The following is a 23,256-nucleotide window of genomic DNA, read 5'->3' on the forward strand; positions in this document are numbered from 1 at the left end:
GCTGCCCCCTCCTGTCAGGGACTTGTGCAGAGCCACAAGGGCCCCCCTGAGCCTCCTTTGCTCCAGCCTGAGCCCCTTTCCCAGCTCCCTCAGCCGCTCCTGGGGCTCCAGCCCCTTCCCAGCTCCCTCAGGAACTCTCCAGCCCCTTCCCAGCTCCGTTCCCTTCCCTGGACTCGCTCCAGCCCCTCCATATTTTGTTGGGAGGGGCCCAGAACTCTCTCCTTGATCTGAGGTGCCCCAGCTCAGGAGATGTCACTGCCCTGGGCCTGGTGGCCACACCATGGCTGGCACAAGCCCAGAGCCACTGGCTGAGCTCCCAGTTATCCCATTTCTGTTTTTAGGAAAAGCAAGTGGCTCCTCACTGGGGTGTGCCATGCGCTGTTCCCTTCTCCCTGAAACTTCCCAACAGAATTCCCTTTCCTCCTCGCCCACAGTGAATTAAAGCCCAGCTGAAATCCATCCTCCCGCGGGATCTTTCCTCTCACTGCCGTGGCCAAGGAAATAATTTCCTTTGTCAGCAGGTGACACCACTGTGTCCCCAATCAATAAATGGTGACAGAGACGAGCGTCCCTCCCTATTAAACCCTCCTGATCCACTGGATTCGAGTCCCAACTCCACCTCCAACACCCACATGGATCCATTACCATCAATTCCTTCCCCCTGGTGTTTGTTCAGTAGATTGGGAGACACCAGGGGAGTTTTAAATTTTATTCCCAGCCGGGGAGGGATTTTAATGTCATTCCTCACATGGAGCTCTCGGCTCGGCAAACGGGCCGTGGGTTTTAATGGGGGAACTCGTGGTGTGGAGCATTATTTAGGGTGATTGAAGGGGGTATAATTGGATGCTTTGTGTTCATTCCCATCATGGGATGTGCTGAGAACAACAGGGAAGCTGCTCTTTGCTTTCCCACCAGAACACGGAGAGGGTGGGATGTGGGAAGTGGGATCTGTTCTCCAGCTCTGGGAGGTGGAATTGGAACAAAGGGATGCAGATGGCATTTACCTGTTTCTTTCTGGCTCTTTCTGGCTATTGGTTAGCATTGGCAATTTCCAGAGGTTTGGAAAATTCCAGCCTTTTTCATATCTTTTTTGTATTTTTATCTTCCTTGTAGGAATTTTCACACAAAATGGACAGAGTTTGCTCACAGAATCATGGAATCATCGAGGTTGGAAAAGGCCTCTGAGATCATGGAGTCCAACCATCCCCCAGCCCTGCCCAGGCCACCACTGCCCCATGTCCCCAAGTGCCACATCCGCAGGGCTTTGAAATCCCTCCAGGGATGGGCACTCCACCCCTGCCCAGGGAGCCCTTCCATGAAGGAATTTTCCCAATATCCACCCTGAGCCTGCCCTGGCCCAGCCTGAGGCCGTTCCCTCTCCTCCTGTCCCTGTTCCCTGCCAGCAGAGCCCGACCCCCCCGGCTGCCCCCTCCTGTCAGGGACTTGTGCAGAGCCACAAGGTCCCCCCTGAGCCTCCTTTGCTCCAGACCAAAAGGTTCATCCATAATCCCGAGGGATTTGGGGCTCTGGGGCTGCAGTAAATCTCTCCAAGCCCTAAATGACTAAAATGAGCAGGACTCCAGGGGTGCTTTGGTTGGGACTTCCCATTTCCACCCTGGAAGTCCATTTCTGCCACAGACACCTTGGATTGGAGAGGAATTGGTGTCCCATGTCCTGGATGGAGAAGAAGCTCTTCCCAGGGATGTTACACGTTGCATTTTCGGGCTCTTCTTCAATTGTCCAAGTACAGGGTCAGCAGAAGGACTTGGACCTTCTCCTTATTCCAGAGCTCCAGGAGCGTTTGGACAACGCCTCCAGGGAAGCACAGAGTGGGATTGTTGGGGTGTCTGTGCAGGGCCAGGAGTTGAACAGGATGATCCCTTCCCACTCAGGATATTCCATGATTCCATGATTCTCCCCTTCTGCTCCCACCACCTGCGAGTGGGGACATCAGGAATCCCATTTTTTATTTTGATAGGATTGAAAGAGTTTTTTCCTTGGGTTTGTTTCATCCACAACTTCATCATTTCCAGGCAAGGGAAACGTGAGTGAGAAAAGCACAAAGACCATTTTCCACAGCAGGTTTTGATGGAATTTCCCTGTGTTTACAGGTCAAAATCCACGGAGAGGATTAGCCTGGAGCAGCAGGTGTGCTATTTCATTAGGAGAAGCTTTTCCCCTAAAAGAAAAAATGGGAAATCTCTTTTTTTCTGACATAAATTTGGGAGATTTACACAGGAACGTGACAATTCCAACTCACTTATCTGTGTCTTAATCAATCCAAAAGACCCAAATTGAGGGAAACCCTCTGGGAAACTGGTTTTTTCTCAGAATGAGTTTTACTTTGAAATATTTATATTTGAAATATTTTCCCTGCTCCTTCTGGCTTTTATTGCCTTTGGGTGGCGGCGGCTCCGGATTTTGGAGGAAACATCTCCAGAGAATATTTTTACAGAAAGATCCAAGATGAGTCATTTAAAACAACCTTACAAATAATGGTAAAAACCTCAAATTTTCAGGACTAATTACAGAGAAATTGTTACATCAAGGCTTCCAAATAATCGATCATAATTCACACGGCTGCTAATATGACAAGGAATCTGCCAGATAAAGAATAAAATAGAAGGAGTGGGAATATTTAGGAGCGTTTAACGATGAATTAAGGAATTCTCATGGTTCTTCCTGGGGATTTTAATTGGAAGTGGAGAACATTAAGTGCCCCTGATTCTTGCCTCATTTAACTCTAGCAGGGATTGTCTGTTCCTTTGTTTTCTGGATGTGTTCCCTGTGGTTCAACCTATCCTGTTAATGATACTCCATGAGTTTTATTACCCTTTTTTCCCTTCTCCCAGGACAAAAAAACCTCCTTTGGAGAGTGTGGTATTTTCTTTGGAATGGCCCTCAGCAGGGCAGCCTCCACAGAGAAGAAAAAAGGGGAAAAATAGTCACCAAAAACTCCTCTTTCCTTGAAATTAAATGTCAACAACCACTCTATGTGTCCATATATCATGGAATCATAGAATGTTGGGGTTGGAAGGGACCTTAAAGCCCATCCCATTCCAACCCCCTGCTGTGGGCAGGGAGAGCTTTGGTGACCCATCCTTAAAGGGAAGGAGGCACCCTGGATTTGTAGATGGTTGTGGTTGAAAGGGATGACAAAATTCCACCAAAGATTCCGAAGTTTTATAATTAAGTTATACACTTGGGATGGAAACTGGTGTTGGATGGTCCCTGATCTCCTGGGATGAGCCCATGGAAGTGGGGTTTGGATAAAGGGTGGGGTGAAAGGGAACGGAGAGAGGGAAAATGGGATAAAGGGAGATCTGCAGTGCTGGCTCCAGTGCTGATCCAGCTGATGGGATGTGCAGGGTCCTGGGGCTCCTCCCGGGATTTGGGGGCACCTTTTTCGGGATGAGTTTTCCCCATCCTGAGGGAAAAATTAGTTCTTGTGCTCAGTCCGTTCTTCCAGACCTTCCTGGGGATGGGTCGGAGGCTTTGGAATCTGGGATGGTCTCGATCCCATTCCAGGCCATGGGCACTTCCCAGCCTCATTCCTGCTCAGAGCTGGGATGCGCCGATCTCCGGGAGCCAGGACAGGGATGGCATTCCCAGAAGAGTGCTGCCCTGCCTTTTCCAGCCACATCCTGCTCTTTCCCAAAGAGTGTCAATCCTTGGATGGCTCCATCCGGCTGTGGGTATTTGGGACACACATCCCTGAGCTGTGGGACTCCTACACCCCTTCCACAAGAGCGGGCTATGGGATCAGCTCCTTTGGCCCAGATCCTCCACCCTATGCCCGGACAGACTGTGGGACAATGGAGCCATTTCCATGCGGGAATATCCCTCAGTGTCCTTCATGCCAGCCCAGTTTGCGGTGGGAATATCCCTCGGTGTCCTTCATGCCAGCCCAGTTTGCTGCAGGATCTCGAAGGTGTTACTCAATTTATTGCCCAATACATCAGCCTGGGTTCCCTCAAACAGCTCCTGATGGGCTTGGCTCGTGTTCCTGATCCGTAATGAAGTCTGGAGCCAAGCTAATTAAAGCTGAGTTGTGGTTTCACCTCAACTCCATGCCCAGGCTGCCCTCAGGTGAACCTCAGGGAAGGACCAGGCCCAACACCAGCCTTGAAGGACCCAACTGTGAGGGCACAAATGTCCCCAGAGAGGTCCTGCAGGGCGCAGGGACCAATCCCTGGGAATATCAACTGTTTGTGCCGCAGTGTTTTTGATGGGCCAACATTATTTGTTCTGATCCCGTGGGATTTGCTGGATTTTGCCTGGAATAAAGGGCAGCAGGAGCAAAAGAGCTCCTCAGAGCCTTCCTGCATCTTCTTGCAAGGGAAGGGTGGGATTTCACTCACAAATTAAGGAGGCAGAATCATGGAATCACGAAATTGTTTTGGGTGGAAAAGCCTTTGAAGATCATGGGCTCCAACCATTCCCCAGCACTGCCCAGGCCACCACTGCCCCATGGCCCCAAGTGCCACATCCACATGGATTTGAATCTCTGCAGGGATGGGGACTCCACCCTGTCCCTGTGCCAGGGCTGGACAATCTATTTAGGGAAGAAATTTTCCCAACTATCCAATCTAAACCTCACAGAATCCCTGAGGTTGGAAAAGAGCTCCAAGGTCACCGAGTCCCAGCTGTGCCCGATGCCCACCTTGTCCCAGCCCAGAGCTCTGAGTGCCACCTCCAGGAATTCCTGGGACACCTCCAGGGATGGGCACTCCAAAGCTCCCTGGGCAGCCCCTGCCAAGGCCTGAGCACCCTTTCCATGGGGAAATTCCTGCTGCTGCCCACCCTGAGCCTGCCCTGGCCCAGCCTGAGGCCGTTCCCTCTCCTCCTGTCCCTGTTCCCTGCCAGCAGAGCCCGACCCCCCCGGCTGCCCCCTCCTGTCAGGGACTTGTGCAGAGCCACAAGGTCCCCCCTGAGCCTCCTTTGCTCCAGCCTGAGCCCCTTCCCAGCTCCCTCAGGAATTCTCCAGCCCCTTCCCAGCTCCATTCCCTTCCCTGGACATGCTCCAGCCCCTCCATGTCCTTCTTGTCATGTGGGGCCCAAAATAAGATAAAATTTTGCCCTTTCTCTGCTCAGAAGAGGCATATCAATCCAGTTTTAAACAACACAGCCTAGAAAAAATCTGTCCTGGGCACCAACAAAGGAACGAGGGCTCTTCTCTTTTGCTCTTCTCGTTTCTGAAGCTTCAGCCTGATTTGATTTATTCCCTGTACCTCGTGGCTCTTCTTCCTTTGGACAAACAGACTCCTTTTTGAAGCAGTTTGAAAAGATGTTTTCATCTCTCTTGTCTGGGCTGAATTGACATCACAGCTGGTTTGTCCCTGACATCGCTAAACAAACAAATGCCTTCTCTTGGTGTTAAATATTAAAGGAGTATCAAGCACAGAACAGGTGATTAATGACTCGGATGCTTCCAGCTGGCAAATTGAATTACTGGGAATATTGGACAGCACAAACTTCATCATAAATTGATTATTCCATCCTTACTTAGAGTGGAAGGAAAACAATCCCAGAGGACTGGGAATGAGCCATTCAAGCGTGGCCTCAGACCGGAGACTTCCCTCAGATCCTTTTGTTGACCTGCTTGGAAAGCTCTGAATATTTCATGAGTGCCAAACCTTGGAAGTGGGAATGGTTGATCCATAGGCAAGTCCTGGTGCAGGCAGATCCTGCAGCAGACTGGGTAAGCCTATTCCCGAAATGAATCATGGAATCATGGAATTGTTCAGGTTGGAAAAGTCATCTAAGACCAAGTCCAAACATCAACCAGCACCATCATTAAACCACGTCCTCAAGTGCACATCTGTGTGTTGTTTGAACTCTTCCAGGCAGCTGTGCCAGGGCTGGACAGCCTTTTCCAAGAAAAAAATTCCCTAATATCCAATCTAAACCTTGCATGGAGCAGTTTGAGGCCGTTCCCTCTCCTCCTGTCCCTGTTCCCTGCCAGCAGAGCCCGACCCCCCCGGCTGCCCCCTCCTGTCAGGGACTTGTGCAGAGCCACAAGGTCCCCCCTGAGCCTCCTTTGCTCCAGGCTGAGCCCCTTTCCAGCTCCCTCAGGAATTCTCCAGCCCCTTTCCAGCTCCCTCAGTAATTCTCCAGCCCCTTCCCAGCTCCGTTCCCTTCCCTGGACACGCTCCAGCCCCTCCATGTCTTTGTGGTCCTGAGGGATGAAGCTGGGAATCAAATTCCCTTTGATTTTGACTCTTCCTCTGCATTCCCCACCCAGACCCTTGGTCACCCACTAGACCTCATTACTCACAGACAAATCCCATATTCGAATTGATAACAAAACTCCTTCTAAAGATGGGAATTTGACTTTTACAACCTTTTCCTGCGTTTTCCTGGTGAAGCACCCCCAGCACAGCAACCCCAGCTCACTCTCAGCTTTATTTTGCCATTTTCCAACACATCTGAGATATTTTGGGAGCAGCCAGAGTGCCCCGTGCCAGGCTCTGGGTGGGCACAAGCCCAGCCTGATGTAAACTCAGTTTTGTCTGAGCTTTTGCTATTCCTAAACTCTGAAGTGACACCTCCAGAGGGAATTCCAGCTTTCCCACACACGGCTGATTTCCAAGACCTCCGGAAAACATCGGGGTTTTCTTGATTTCCAAACAAAATGAGGCAGAAGGAATTTTCAGAGCAATTTTTAATTTGCTGCTCAGTGTCCTGCCCGCACCCATGGACTCTTCTCCCTGGGTGACTTATGGTCTCCAGCTCCAAAAAGTCCTGGAGAGGTCAAATTCACCCCGTCCACATCTGGTGGTGGGATAATGGGAATGGGGCACCATGGACATAAACTGAGGTGTAACAGGGGAGAAATGTTTGTGTTTCTTTCCCAGTGTTGCTCCTGAGATTTCCTTCCCCAAGTTCCTGGTATTGTCTGGAGGGATCATTCCATGACCAAGAGTTTTTTTCCAGAACCAGCATCCCTGGCTTTTTCCTTCCTCTGAAATGGGACAAGATGGAGAGAAGTGGTGAATTCAAATTTACAGATTCTTATTTTTTTTTAAAGCAGAGGAGTCATTCATAGGGATTGGTCATTAATTCACGGAATTCTCATGGAATCAAAGAGCCATGGAGTGGTTTGGGTTGGGAGGGATCATAAATGCCATCCACTTCCACCAGGGACACCTCCCACTGTCCCAGGCTGCTCCAAGCCCCAATGTCCAGCCTGGCCTTGGGCACTGCCAGGGATCCAGGGGCAGCCACAGCTGCTCTGGCAATTCCAGCCCAGCCCCTGCCCACCCTCCCAGCCAGCAATTCCCAATTCCCAATCTCCCATCCAGCCCTGCCCTCTGGCACTGGGAAGCCATTCCCTGGCTCCTGTCCCTCCAGGCCTTGTCCCCAGTCCCTCTCCAGCTCTCCTGGAGCCCCTTTAGGCCCTGCAAGGGGCTCAGAGCTCTCCCTGGATCCTTCTCCTCTCCAGGTGAACATTCCCAGCTCTCCCAGCCTTTCCTCCCAGCAGAGTTTATATTTTCTGTTCTCTTTAAAGGAAAAATTATTCACAACAAGAAGTAAAAAGTCCCCAACAACTGTGAATGGCTTTAAAAATCCTATTTCCCTTTTCCTCCCTCAAAAATGAAGGTTTTATTGCTTCTTCTGGTCAGGCCTGAGGCAGGATTTGCTGTTTGAAAACAAACTGCCAGCAGCCTCCAGCAAAGACAAGCTGCAGCCTCTGGTTTCTTCCAGCTGCCTGTGATTTCCTTGCCTTTGTAAATATTTTTCCCAAGCAAGAAATTCCGCAGGATTCCTTTAATCAGCCTCACATTCCTGCACAATCCGTTGGGGAATGCCAGGTAGGATTTGGAACCGGGTCCAGGAAGGAAATGGGGCTCAGGGAAGAATGACTTTGGAGGGGGGTTTATCCCATCTAATCATGGGATGTTCCCATTTTTATGGGATGTTCCCATAATAGATGATCCCGTCTAATTATGGGATGTTCCTCCTTAAATCCTTAATGCAGTGAATTTTGGGAATATCGATGACATTTCCTATTTGTCAGGAGGCAGCTCTGTGTCTTTCCTGAAAGGAAGGAAGTGAGGGTTGCCTCCAGTGTCCATGGAAATGTTTTCCAGGTCCCGGTGCTGAGGAGCAGAGTTGGGAAAATCTCTTGGAGAGCATCAAGTGCCAGCCAGGATCCAGTGGAGGATGCGGGGAGGAGGTGGGAAAAGGATTTGATTTTAAATGTGGGTTCCTAAATCCATCCCAGAGCTCAGAGGAGGAGCAGGGTGGGATTTTGGGGTTTCCCATGCAGGATCAGGAATTAGACTGATGATCCCTGCGAAACCAGCTCAGGTTATTCCATGATTCTGTGATTCGTTGGAGAGTCAGTTCATGCCAAAAAAAGGTGTTTTCTCTCCTGGCTTTTTTTGGAAATTCCTAAGAATTCCTGCTCAGAACAGCTGGTTCCATGAAAAGCCAGTGAAGTGGTGGCAGCTGCAGGCACAATCCTGCCAGGAATGCCGGTGATCCCGGCTACGCCTGGGACTGATGGCTCATCTGGGCTCCCATCCACCCTCTGTGCCTCAGTTCCCAGCTTTCTCCATCCTGACGGAGCTGGAGAGGGATCTGGAGGGAGCTCCCATCTCCTCCTGCTGCCCTAGGCCAAAACAGCTTTTCCTTAGCGCACAGATCCAACACTGGAGCGTGGATCTTCATCTGGGAGAAACTCTGGATGGAGGCAAAAGGCACAGCCAGCTTCCCAAAAATCATAAACCAGTCTGGAAAAGGTTTGGAGAAAAAAAGGGAGCAAATATTAACCACGGGTGAGCTTCTGGCTTATATTCCCGTTTTTCCTGATTTCTAGGACCCATGGAGCATTCCAGGGATGCTCCAGGGCAGGAAATATGGATGGCTCCAGACATTTGGAATTTTTGGTTTACTAATCCCAGAATGCCAGGATGGGTCAGGCTGGCAGGGACCTCAGAGGGTCACTGGTGCCACTCCCTGCTCCAGCAGGGCCATCCCAGAGCCCAGGGCACAGGAGCATGTCCAGAGGGCTCTGGAATATCCCAGGGAGGAGGCTCCAGCCCCTCTCCGGGCTCTGTTCCAGCCCGGGCCCTGCCCAGGGCAGCAGTTCTGCCTCCTGTGCAGGGCAATTCCTGGGCTCAGGCCCTGCCCGTGGCTCTGGGGCCGCTGCCGGGCCCCGGAGCAGATTCCAGTTCAGTTCAGGGCGATTTCTTTGCTGTTTGGGAAAAACGATGCCCCAAATTCCACACCGAAACAGACCTGGCTCAGTGGTTGTGCCCAGCTGTTTAAGACCAGAATTAAATCTTGAGGTTCCACGGAAAGCCTCAAAAAATTGCTCTTTTTAAGATCTCCAGCCTCTTCTGGAAACCAAAGCAGGAACTATTAACCAACAGGAATGTGCAGTGTGGGCCCTAAATCACCCAGATTGCTGCGGGTTTGCACTTCTGCTCAGCAGCTCGGCCCCGCTGCCTCCCCAAAATGTGCCAAGTGCTGCTCCTGCAGCAGCTGAGGCAGCACAATCCTCCTGATGGCCCCTCTGCCGCCCTTCGTTCTGCTCCAGCTGCTCCCGAGGCTTCATTTGTTCCACCCCTTGCTCCATTAAGGATTTTATCCCAATTACTGAGGCTCCCCATCCCCCTGGCAATGGAGTCTCAAAGTTTTTCCCTCACGGGGGTTGGGAGTGGAACTTCCTCAGCCTGGGAGAGCTCCGAGCCCCTTGCAGGGCCTAAAGGGGCTCCAGGAGAGCTGCAGAGGGACTGGGGACAAGGCCTGGAGGGACAGGAGCCAGGGAATGGCTTCCCAGTGCCAGAGGGCAGGGCTGGATGGGAGATTGGGAATTGGGAATTGCTGGCTGGGAGGGTGGGGAGGGGCTGGGCTGGAATTGCCAGAGCAGCTGGGGCTGCCCCTGGATCCCTGGCAGTGCCCAAGGCCAGGCTGGACATTGGGGCTGGGAGCAGCCTGGCACAGTGGGAGGTGTCCCTGCCCATGGCAGGGCTGGCACTGGGTGGGATTGAAGGTCCCTTCCAATCCAAATCTTCCTGGAATTCCAAGATTCTCTGAAACTTGGTGTCTGTGGCCCTGCAGAGCAAAGGGAGAGCAGGGGACTGCAGAGTTCATTTCACTCCCTAAATCAAAATCTAATCAAAACCTAATAAAAATGGACAAATCTCTAATTGTGTTTTGCGCCGGGTTTCCTTTCATGGCCAGAGTCAATATTCCAACAATAAAGCTGATCCCAGAATAAACCTGGATTATCAAATACGTTTGGTTTGTTGGATAAATGAATCATCAAGCCCTCGATAATCCCAGCAGCTCACGCAGATTTGTGCAGCACTGCAAACAAAAGGCGCAGTTCCATCTTTATTTGCCTAAATGCTCATTAATTTTTCCTTCCTTTCCTCCTCCTTCTGAGACTTCTCCACCCACTCTTGGAAAATCAAAGCATTTTAACACCTTTTCCCCTCCTTCCTGCACAGTTCAGTGCCTTTGCCCATGTGGGGCTGCTGGAGCTGAGTTAATTTTTAACAGGAAGCCCCACAATGTCTGAGGTGGTTTGGAGACCCCCAAAGATCATCCCAGCTCCATCCTGTCCATGAAGTTTCCCCAGATCATGGATCTTGGATCCTCTGGTACCACCTCTCAGGCAGGGAAGTGGACGAATTTTGGCTTTATTAGCAATTAAAAGTGGTGTTTGTGCATTCCAGGGGCAAGGAATTCCAGCCTGGATGGAACAGATGTCATGGATTGGTGGAACATCCCCCAAAATGCACCAGACTTGGGGCAGGACACCGGGGTTTGGGGCTTGGGATGAGGTTCTGTTCCTCAGGATGGCTGGAATTCCTTGTTCCCAGCTAGTTTTCTGAGGGCTCCGGTTCACTGGGTAAATGAACAAGTTTTGGGAGCTGCAGAAACTGAAATCTGGCTGAGGGGACACGTCTGGTTTCATTCGTGTTCTGAAGAACAAAATCTCGGGTTTTGAGCTCAGATTTGAGGCCGTGTTGCTCTGATGAAAATAATGTAAAATAAAAAATATAACATATAAAAAAAATTATAAAATATAAAATATAACATATAATATATTATATAAAATAAAGTATAAACTATAAACTATAAAATATTAAATACTAAATATAAAATATAATATAAAATATAAAATATCCAATATTAAATATAAAATATAGAGTATAAAATAAAATATAATATAAAATATGATATATATATATTAAATATAAAATATAAATTATAAAATATAAAACATAAAGTCTAATATAAAATATAAAATAAAAAATATAAAATATAAAATATAATATAAAATATTACATATTAAATATGAATTATAGAGTATAAAATATAAAATATAAAATATAACATATAACATATAAAGTATAAAATATAAAATATAAAATATAATATAATATAATATAATATAATATAAAATATAGACTATAAAATAGAAAATATGAAATATATAATATAATATGAAATATAATACAGAATAAAAATATTAAATACCATAAAAATATTTTGAATATAAAATATGAAATATAAGATTTAACATATAACAGAAAATAAAAGTATAGAATAAAATATAAAATATTAAATATAATATAGAATATAGTATAAAAATATAAATAGAAAATAGAAAATAGAAAATAGAAAATAAAATATAAAATACAAAATAGAAAATATAATAAAAATATAAAATATAAAATATAAAATATAAAATATAAAATATAAAATATATCAGCTTTTCCCTGTTCCATTGATATCCCTGAAACCAAATCCTTCTCCTCTGCTGAGCCCAACATTTCCTCACTTAACACCTCAGAACTCGATGCAGTCTCGTGTTTGGCTTTGGAAAATTTAGGGAAGGTCAACGTTTAGGGAGAGATGAGGGATCACATCTGGCGGAGCTGAAGCAGGGGCTGCAACAACGGATAAATGACGGATAAATCCCATCCATCCCAGCAAGGAGAGCCCCTGGCGGCTCCTCACAAACTTCCCAAAAGCTCAGACACACAAAAAGCTCACAACATCCGAAGTTACTTAAAATAATCTGAGGAAAAAAAGCTAAAACCAGAGTGGACAAATCCCCAGCTGCTTTATAATCCCATTTTTTGGGGGATTTGTGGAACAACCTGCTGCTGCCGTGTGCCATAACGACATGCCCACCAACTTCAGAGCTCTTGAGGGGCTTGAATATTCCGATATTTAATGAGGCTCCCAATTAAGCCGAAGCATGGCCATTAGTGCTGCTGTCTCTCCCAGAAACCGGAGGGATTTGAGTCCCTGACTCATTAGGACCTCGACATGTAAAGCCTGAGTGGGGTTGGAAAATAAAAAAGAGAGAAAAAGAAGTTCCTTGGTGCTGTTCTGATGGAAAAGAGGGGATTAGGAAGGGTGGGACAGGAGGGCTGGGGACAGAATTCCTTGGGGAGTGAAGAAAGCGAGGCAGGGATCATTCCACAGGTGAGGACACGGAAAAATTGGGAAAATCTTGGCCTCTGCAATTTGCATCTCCCTGGATGGAGCCAGATCCATTCCAAGTTTCAAAGGAAAGTTGTTCAGCCTGGAGAAGAGAAGGATCCAGGGAAAACTCAGGGCCCCTTTCAGAGCCTAAAGGGGATCCAGGAGAGCTGGAGAGGGACTGGGGACAAGGGATGGAGGGACAGGAGCCAGGGAATGGCTTTAAGATCGAAAAGGGGAGATTAGGCTGGATCTTGGGAATTGGGAATTGCTGGCTGGGAGGGTGGGGAGGGGCTGGGCTGGAATTGCCAGAGCAGCTGGGGCTGCCCCTGGATCCCTGGCAGTGCCCAAGGCCAGGCTGGACATTGGGGCTGGGAGCAGCCTGGCACAGTGGGAGGTGTCCCTGCCCATGGAAAAGGGGGTGGGATGGGATGGGCTTTAAGGTCCCTTCCAAGCCAAACCAGTCTGGATTCCAGCCCCACTGATGGGTTTAGGGGAAGTTATTTCTAAAGCAGCAGCAGCCAAAGCAGGAAAATGATGTTCCAAGGAAATTTCCAAGGAACAGGGACCACGGATGTGCCTCGTGCCCCCTCTGAGCCTGTGGGAACAAATCTGGCCGGGACACTGTGACAGCAACGCCGACATGAGGTGGAGACTTGACTGCAGCCCCCCATCCAAAGCTGACTCCTTGGAAATGTTGGAAGTGGACACAAATTGTGCATCGTGGATCTGCTCCCAGCCAACGTCGTGTGAGCAGCACCAATTCCATGTGCTGCTGGATTTTGGGAATGTGTTGACCAGAATTCCTTTTCAGAGCTCATTTCTTCAGGATGAGGCCCATGGCACCAAATACCAACAACCCGCTGGGAATTCCAAAGACTCCATCTCCCAGGACAGGCGTTATTCCAGGTGGAACCACCCTCTGTGACAACATCTCGTGGAACTTCCCCCTCCCAGACATTGTTTTGCTCTTTCCTCACGGAATAAATCGTCTTTTGGGATCTTAAACCACTTCCTGGCCTCGGAGCTCTCATCTTTTATTGACTGAAGCTCTGCTGATGGCTCTGAGGACAGCAATAAATATTTGCAGTCTGGATTGACTCGAATTTATTGCAAAAAATTTGGAAACCTTGGGTTTGGAGGATTCAAAAACCCAATTCAACAATCCAAACAAAGCTGGATTTGTGTGTGGGGTTTTTTTAATGTTAATCCTCCAAATTATTAATATGGACAGGCCGTGGTGGTGGGGGCAGAAATTCCTTCTGTTCAATGATAAATAAAGACATGTTTAAATATGTACGAGATAAAGCAATTAAATTAATATTATTTGAATATAATTAAAAGTCCAGCTGAGCATGTTCAGGTTATTCACTGCCCACAGCTGCTGCTCACCACCCCACGGGTGCATGGACACCAGATTTTAAATGAGCTGAGTGTTTAAATACTCAAAGTCTGAATTAAAAAATCGGATGAAAAGAATCCTTTTTATATCCCTTTATATTAATAAGAAGTGTTATGGAAGGGACAATTGTTTTATTTGTACTAAAAGGGAGCAGTATGGAATAAAGGGAGAGGTCCATTTCACAGAATTCCTGAAGGATTTGGGTGGGAAGGACATTAAATCCCATCCCATTCCCTGCCATGGGCAGGGACACCTCCCACTGTGCCAGGCTGCTCCAAGCCCCAATGTCCAGCCTGGCCTTGGGCACTGCCAGGGATCCAGGGGCAGCCCCAGCTGCTCTGGCAATTCCAGCCCAGCCCCTCCCCACCCTCCCAGCCAGCAATTCCCAATTCCCAATCTCCCATCCAGCCCTGCCCTCTGGCACTGGGAAGCCATTCCCTGGCTCCTGTCCCTCCATCCTTGTCCGAAGTCCCTCTGCAGCTCTCCTGGAGCCCCTTTAGGCCCTGCAAGGGGCTCGGAGCTCTCCCTGGAGCCTTCTCTCCTCCAACCTTTCCATCTGCAAAAGCCAAACCGAGAAATTCCCTAAATCCCATTTTTTGGGTGTGTTCAGGTATCCCTGCAGGCCCAGTTCAAGGCTGGAACATTCCCCGGGATCTGCAAACAACACCGAAAAAATTCCAGGCATCCCAAAGCAAGGTCAGATCTTCCCACGGAGCAATGTGGGCATGGATTTATCACATCCATGGGGCGGGAGGACCAAGAGGGAAAAGAAGAAGGGAGGAAGAAAGGAAGGGAGGGAAGACATCTCTCGTAGGATATCGATGGATTGAGCATCCCACAGGTGGTTTTTCCATATGTTTTTTGCTTTTTCCCTGACCTCTTCATGCCTTTCAGGCTGTCCCACCTAAAAATTTTCCCTGACATGGACAACGAGGCTGCTGGAAAAGGTCTCCTTTTCCTGCACTCTCCCACTACTGGCAGGAGTGAGGGATGTGGAATTACTTCCCAATTTTCTGCAATAAAAATTCCTCTCTGGGCAGCCACAGAGCTCTGAGTTGTGCTTTCCCAGGATATTTCAGGAGGCATCAAACAATATCAAACCTCAGGGCTATTTAAGCAAATACCAGGGAAATAATTGCTGGCAATTCCCTGGCAGCTCCCAGCAAGATTCCTGGGAAGTTAAAACAAATATTGGATGTACAGAAAACACAACAAAACCTCTGTGTTTATGACGCCAATTTTTAAACAGTTTCCTTGCTCTCACTTATATTTAAATGTAGGGAATAAATGGATGTAACTAAGATTCCCAATGTAGGGAATAAATGGATTTAAATAAGATTTCCTGTGTAATATATCCATGATGCAGCTTTTTTATTCCTTTATTTGAGCAGGAACTTGCTGGACGGATGGAGTTGATTTTTCCTGCCAGGAGTAGGGAAGAAAATACGGCTCAGGCCTTTCCAAACCTTATCAGCAAATAGTCTGGGATGTTTCCAGCTGTGGATGGGAAAATTCCACTGCTCCTGAGGCTAAAATCCAGCACGGGATGAGGGTGAGGCTGTGTGCAACCAGCCAGGGAAATGGGATGTGATCCACAGGAAAACGTGGTGATAAATCCAATAATTACTGATTTTTAAGGAACCTGACAGGCAGCCTTGTCCCAAGAAATCCTCCTGTTCCGGAAAGGGGGTCAGGCTCTGGAATCTCCACTTGTTTGATCCGGCTGCAGCATCTTTTAAATGAGCTCTGAAATCAACTCTGCTCCAGCTGGGATTTGAAGTGGAATTCCCTGGAAGTGTCCAAGGCCGGGTTGGATGGGGCTTGGAAGAACCTGGGATAGTGGAAGGTGTCCCTGCCTATGGAAGGGGGTGGAACAGGATGGGATTTAACATCCCTTGATCCCAAACCATTCCATGATTCCGTGATTCACCAAGTGCTGTGATCCTCATTCCTGGACGGTGGGAATTCCGTGATCCAGGTAAAACTGGCTGTACCCACTGATATTTCCCTACAAAGGTCACCAACAACCTGCTGAAGGTTTTCAGTTTTGTGGATAAGAAATTCCAGCACCTTGGACAAGTCCCTGCTGCCCAGCTCGGGAATAGAATGTTCGACCAGGTGGAAATAATGGAAATTTTCCATAATTTCCTGACAGGAGGGGGCAGCTGGGGGGGTCGGGCTCTGCTCCCAAGGGACAGGGATAGGAGGAGACGGAACGGCCTCAGGCTGGGCCAGGGGAGGCTCAGGGTGGATATTTGGGAAAATTTCTTCATGGAAAGGGTTATCAGAAGTGTTATTGTTGTCCCACCTCCCAAACCTGACCAAATCCATAGAATGAGATTCCAACATGCACTTCCCAAACTCCCGGACATCCAGAGCTGGGAAGAAGCTCCTCATGGAGTGGGAAGTGAGGGAGAGGTGCAGGGAAAGCTGGAAATTTAAACCTTTGTCCTTTCTGAAGGGCCACACGACATTTTTGGCTGTTCCCAAAGTGGAACCAGGGCTGGAAAAGTTGGATCAAATATTCCCTTTATTTTTGGTCGTTTGGCTGGCATCAGATTCCCGAAGCACAACAAGGCTTTCCAACATGGAATTATGGAAGTGCCGTTGCTCCCGCAGCAGCTGGAACAAGGAAAAGCATCAGGGTCATGTTGGGGTTTATGGAATCCACTTATTTCCTGTCCTTAGGAATTTTATCCGAGTGCACCGGGAGCCTTCAGGGTGCAGGAAGTCACTTCTGTCCTTTTTGTTGGGAAAAGCCAAGTTCCAGATTCCTGTGGCCAGGAGGGGTGGATGAGCATGGGAGATGTGTCCCACAGATCCCACCAAACTGGGAAAAATGGGAAGCTTTTGTCGCTCTTTTTCCCCCCTCATGCTTCCAGGATAACAATTTAACGGAGCTTTTCCAGGAGGGATTAAGGATGTTCTCTGTGTCTGATTTGTCCCATGAATCCCACCAAACCGAGAAAAACAGGATGCGTTTGTTGCTCTTTGTTTTCCCCTACTCCCAGGATAACAATTTAACTGAGCTTTTCCAAGAGGAATTACGGATGTTCCCTATGTTTGCCCGAGTCAGCTCAGATGGAGGGAGTCACGATTCCTGCTTTTACATTTCCTTGGGTTTTTTTCCCTAAAATTTTATATATTATTATGATTCCATCTTCCAAACCTGAACAAACCCATAGAATGATATTCCAATAGGCACTCCCATATTCCCGGAGCTGGGAAGAGCTCCTCATGTGGAGGGAAGGGAGGGAAAGGTTCTGTCACAGCACCCAGGAAAAATCCCCCGGAATTAATTCCATGGATGCAGAGCTGGCGACTGCTTCCCATGGCAGCTTTTCCAGCATCCCAATCTCCCTCAGCCCCAGGAAATGTGCATTATAATCTCCTTCTAGGAATAAAAATATCCGGCATTATAATCTGCTCATGCTCCCTCTTCATCCCTGGATTTGGGAGAACAGAATAAAGCGAACACGTTTTATACAAATAAACAAAATGACTCACCCAGTAACCCGGGATTAATCCGGAACATTGCTATTCTGGGATGTGCCACGGAATGAAGGGAACCTTTAGACGAGAGGACTTGGAAAGGTCAGGAGTGAGGATTGGGATGCAGCTGCCAGGAGGAGGGAAAGGAACGATTCTGAGCAGAGGTAAAACAAAACAGAAGGAAAGGTTTTTAAAAAGAAATAAAAATAGGAAAGGAGGTGCAGGAAATAAACTGGGATTTGGGAAAATCGTCCTCAGCAGAGGAATTTCACCACATTCAGATATCTTGGGGTTTGGTCCCAGATAGAATCATGGAATTATTTAGGTTGGAAAAGCCCTCCAAGAGCATCAAGTCCAAGCTGTGACCAGTCCCCACCTTGTCAGCAGCCCAGAGCACTGAGTGCCACCTCCAGGCATTCCTTGGACACTTCCAAGAAAGGGCTGGAGCCACTTTTCCCAATCTTTAGGAGTTCCTTATTGATCTTTGAAATTCTCCTAAAAAACTGGTAAAAAAGTATTGCCTTCATCCTTTGGACACCTCCAAGAAAGAATTGAAGCCACTTTTCCTAATCTTTAAGAGTTCCTTATCGGTATTTTCAATTCCCCCAAAAGAGGAAACGATTCCCTTTATCCCTCTGGATGAGGCTTGGAACAAGCTGGAATGGCAGAACCCATGGCAGGGCATGGAATGAGATGATCTCTTCCAACCCAAACCATCCTGGGATTCTGGGATTCCATGACCTTCTGTTATTTCCTAGTGCTCCGAACACCTTGGAGAAGAAAAGGGATAAAAAGCCAGGCAGGGCACATTCGTATGGGCAATTATGACCCCTAATTTACCGCTGTAATTATGATGAGAGTGCATTAAAATCATGTAATTTGCATGCATAATGAGCAATTAGGGGTGTGTGGGGATATGATCAGAGCACTTCCACGTTGAACCCTAGAATCTGTGTAAATATTTTCCACCGTTTTCACAGGATTTACTCGTTTTACCCTCACAAGAGTCCTCAGCATCCTACAAAACCCCACTGTTTTGTATAAATATAAATATAAATATTTAATTTAATATGTATTTATATTTATATTTATATTTATTATTTATTGTTATATTTATATTTGTTATAGTTATAGTTTTACTTTTTATTTTTGTTTTTATTTTTATTTTTAAATTTTAAAAATTTTTTAATTTTAATTTTAATTTTTATTTTTATTTTTGTTTTTTAAATTTTTATTTTTATTTTTATTTTTGTTTTATTTTTATTTTTATTTTTATATTTTTATTTTTATTTTTATTTTTATTTTTAGGTTTTCCTTCCCAAAATGCTGCATTTTCCTCATGGAAAACCCATGGAAGGAAGGCAAATCATTCTGGATTTCCTGGAAATAACTTGGTAAAATTGAATTTTGGTGGATTTGCTCCTCCAGCTGTGGGCAGTGCTGGGCAATCTCTGGTTGCTGTGTTAGAAAATCCCAATTTAAAGGTGATTTACCAACATGAAGAATGATCCATGGAGCCTGATCCTCATGTTTATTTATTCCAGAGGATTATCAAATCCACATTATCCCTTGTTTATCTGTAATTAGGCTGGAGCAAGGTTTGCTTCATTCATGTTCCACCCATTTTCCAAAGTGTCACCTTAATCCGCTGTAATTACTGAGCGCTTCACACATCCAGTGGCTTTTGAAACCCATTAAAAATCCAATTAATGCAAAACCTTGGGAATTCCTGCCTTGCTGGGGCACTGCCTGCAGCCCTTGGCTTGGGAGTGAAGTGCTTTGGCTTTGATGCCGTGCTCTGCAAGGATCACTCGTTTCTCGAAAGGCTCGTCAGCCCCCGCTGCAGAGCTGCTGCTAATGGGGCGCTTGAATTTCATGAGCTTCCCAAGCAAAACTTTGGGATTGAATTTCGAGTTGAGCCAAGTTGGATAAAGTCGGATCTTTGCTCCTGTTTATCTGCTCCTGCCTCTGGTCACGCTCCCAAGAAAGATCCTCAATGTCCGCATGCTCCAACCTGGATCTTGCTGTTCACAGAACACTGTGGCCACAATAAAATTCATCTTCCCACTTCAAATTCCATCATCTGCTCATCCAGAGGTTCCAGATATTTTCCCACACCTCCCCAAACATCTTTCTTACAGCACCTGCAGAGTTTACTGCCCCACCCATGGTTTTGGTGTCCATGATTTGCCTCCTCTCCACAATTATTCCCATGGCTTTGGTGTCCATGATTTGCCTCCTCTCCACAATTATTCCCGTGGTTTTGGTTTCCATGGTTTGGTTCCTCTCCCTGGTTATTTCCTTGCCTTCCTGACCTACGCAGGAGCAGCAAGCTCAGCTTATTCCCTCTCCATCCTTCACTCTGTCCTTGGCCAGCACCTCCAAACTCAATAATCCCATTGTCCCCACCTCTCCAGAGAGCTTTTTCCCTCCTCTGGCCAAACCTCAGGATTGCAGCGAACCTGTTTCCATGGGATCACGATCAGCAGGGATCCAAATAAAAGGTTGGCCCCTCCTAATATTTGGGAACAGCCCCCCAGTCCTTCTCACTGGCTGAAGGAGAATCACAGAACCATGGAATGGTTTGGGTTGGAAGGGACCTCAAAGCTCATCCCATTTCCACCCCCTGCCATGGGCAGGGAGACCTTGCACTGTCCCAGGTTGCTCCAAGCTCCATCCAACCTGGCCTGGAATATTCCCAGGCCTTTTCCAACCCTAATAATCCTAAGATTCCATGATTCCGACATCACTTCCGTGTGCAGAAGTGGTTGTGGAAAACCAGACCTCGATACTGTTGGCACAATCCTGGGAATTAGGAAGGAGTGAGGTTGGATTGATGAAACCTCTCTATCACTGCCCTTAGCAGCAGGACAGAGGGAGGAGAAAAAATGAAGGTAAGAACTCATTTTGGGATTCTTGGAGTTGTCCTGTGCAGGGCCAGGAGTTGGAGTTGATGATCCTTGTGAATCCCTTCCAACTCAGGGTATTCCATATTTAGGGAGAGGGTGATTTCCTAGGACACATCACTGATTCCAGGCACTGAAAGGGACTCGATGCCGACAGAGCAACCTGAAAATCCTTTTAAATTCTTATTTTCCCTGATTAAACTGATTCTCACAGAGGATAAACAAAATGTTGGGAAAAAACTCTATTTCAGCTGTTTTCCGAATGAAGAGTTGCTCAGCTACGGTGGTGTTGTGTCCCAAAGGTCCCAGAGAATCAAACAGATTGCATCCCAAAATATTGCACCTGGAAAAGGCATCAGAGTTGGCATTATCAGTGCTGTTGTACCCTTTAGTGTGGAGGTCCAGATCTTTTCCAGGTGTCCTGGAAAAAAAAAAAAAGAGATTTAAAATAAAGTTAGACTGGACCCCTTATCATAAAAAAGGGATTTGAGGAATTGGAAAGATTGGGGAGAGATGTCTGAGCTGATCCAGGGATTTTCACTGGTGTCCAGTGGTCTGTCCATGCCAAGGAGGGGGTATCTGGGACAGATGGGATGGGAAAAGGTCGAAATTCAGGGAAGACGGGCAGAGCTTTATCCCTATTCCATAAAATTTTTCCAGGTGGCTCCCAAAGTATGAGGAGAGCCATGAGACGCTGGAGCCCCTCTGCTCTGGAGCCAGGCTGGGAGAGCTGGGAATGTTCACCTGGAGAAGGGAAGAATCCAGGGAGAGCTCCGAGCCCCTTGCAGGGCCTAAAGGGGCTCCAGGAGAGCTGGAGAGGGACTTGGGAGCAACAGAAGCACCTGGAAAAGCCCTGGGAAGAACTGGGATATTGCTCCAATGGCCAATTCCCTCTTCAAAAACGAGCAACATCAGGGTCCTATTTCCAATCCGAATTTCCTTGTCCAGCTTCACCTTCCAGCCACTGACAGGTATTTTTTCCCTACTCCCTTTTTCAGGATTTATGTCCCCTCTCCCAGTAATTTTTCCGTGTAGGAATCCCTGGATTGTGTCCTAGTGAACTCTTCCCCTTCCCTTTGTCCAGCTGAACACTCGGAGCTGCTCTGGGCTCTCCCTGGAAGCGAGGAAGCTCCAGGACATGATTATTTTGTGGAATTCCGTAAATAAGAGGCTCCTTTGAGAATGCTGAGGGGGCACAAGGCGTGGAGAGGATTTAAGTGGCACATCCCTGATTTCTGCAGGCAGCAATTAGGGAATACTGACAGGGTTGAAAGGAAAATCCCATTAATGGAGGAGGTGTTCACCCCAGGAATGACCCCGCAACCTGGCTGCCCTTAATGAGGGCTGAGGAGCAAACTGCAGCCACAAACTGCAGGAAAATATTCCTGGAGCTGAGACAGGGAGCTCTGGGATCGAGTTCAAACGGCTCACGGAGAGTCTCGGCTCTGCCGCAGGAAAACTGCGGAGATAGAAATTTGGGGAAGCTGCTGGGAGGTCTCAGCATCACCTGGAGAATATTGAACATTGATTTCAGACACACAGCATGGAATTGTAAATCTTGGAATGGTTTGGGATGGAAGAGAACTTAAATCCCATCCCATCCCATGCTCTTCCATGGGCAGGGACACCTTCCACTATCCCAGGCTGCTTCCAAGCCCCATCCGACCTGGCCTTGGACACTTCCAGGGATCCAGGGGCAGCCACAGCTTCTCTGGGAATTCTATTCCAGGGCCTCCCCACCCTCCCAGCCAGGAATTCCTTCCCAATATCCCATCCATCCCTTCCCTCTGGCACTGGGAAGCCATTCCCTGTGTCCTGCCCCTCCATCCCTTATCCAAAGTCCCTCTCCAGCTCTGCTGGAGCCCCATTTCCTGTCTGGAAAATGGCTCCAGGATAAAGCTATCGAGCACTCAGAGGAACCATCCATCCACCCACTGCTAAAAGCAAGGAATCCTTGGATCCCAGAATCACGGAATGGTTTGGATTGGAAGGCACCTTAAAGCTCATCCCATTCCAGCCCCTGCCATGAGCAGGGATGTCACTCATTGGTCAATCAGATGGATCTCCCATCCCTGGTGGGACTCAGTTTTCCCAGAAAGATGCCAGACTTGGACTAAACCAAGAATTTCCCTGGATCAAAAAGAAGCCATGGGAAAGACACTTTGCAATTCCAGAGTTAATCCTAGAAAAGGTCCTAGGATGAAGTTCTATGTGGGAGAAAAATGATTTTAAAGAATTCTTTATTAATCCGAAACCAGACATTGCTCACGTGACACGTGACACGCTGCCACCACCAGTGTCCCCTGCCACCACCAGAGTCCCCTGAAAGGAGGACAAGGACAAAACCTGGATCATGCCCCTGGACAGCCTTGGTGAGCCCAGCTCAGCCCATGGAGCTGCCTCAGGAGATGTCACCGAGTCCCTTCTGGGGAGAACTTAAAACCTCCATCCCAAAGGCCCATAAATACACGGATTGATTTCCTTGGACCAGAATAAATCCCTGGACTGAGCAGGGCCGTGCTGATTTACTTCCACCAGGAAATGGCCGATAAAATGATGTTTAATCACTGTCTCCCTCCTTTCATGGGACACTTGGATCATTCCCATGCTGTGACCGACAGCTTGGACTTCTCCAAGCCCCTCCAGATGGGAGGAGGAGAAATGGCAGCATTGCCCACATCATTCCAGAGGGAACTTCCCTTGGGATATGTCTCATTTCCACCCTAATCTGGCTTTAAACTTCCACTTTTAGCCATTGCTTTCCCTTTCTGCCATGTTAAACACTTGGAATCCAAAGCCAAGGGTTCTCTCAGGGTTTTGCTGTGCCTGGTGGCGATTGGGATGGGATGAGCAGCTGTGGCTGTTTCCTTGGGGACTGAGAAGGAAAAGGGGAATGAAAAGGAGAAAAGGGAAAGTAAAAATGGAAAAGGAAAATGGAACAGTGAAAGGGAAAAGGAAAGGGAAAAGGGAAAGGAGAGGGAAAGGGAAAGGGAAGGGGAAGGG

At 47.6% G+C, this 23,256-nt stretch overlaps 1 long non-coding RNA gene across 1 annotated transcript in view; it reads right to left on the minus strand.

The window, feature by feature from the left end:
• Positions 1 to 6,418: 6,418 nt before the first annotated feature.
• The window catches only part of LOC121673990, a 29,774-nt gene continuing 12,936 nt past the window's right edge, over positions 6,419 to 23,256 (minus strand). The window contains exons 2-4 of the long non-coding RNA XR_006019386.1: positions 20,597 to 20,674; positions 17,363 to 17,501; positions 6,419 to 6,964 (exon numbers count right to left, since the gene is read on the minus strand). This is a non-coding gene — a long non-coding RNA (uncharacterized LOC121673990). The remainder of the gene's footprint in view (positions 6,965 to 17,362; positions 17,502 to 20,596; positions 20,675 to 23,256) is intronic.

This window comes from Corvus kubaryi, unplaced genomic scaffold (assembly GCF_017639235.1).
Source record: "Corvus kubaryi isolate FWS band 111438036 unplaced genomic scaffold, C.kubaryi_AGA036_p1.0 66, whole genome shotgun sequence".
Taxonomy (NCBI): domain Eukaryota; kingdom Metazoa; phylum Chordata; class Aves; order Passeriformes; family Corvidae; genus Corvus; species Corvus kubaryi.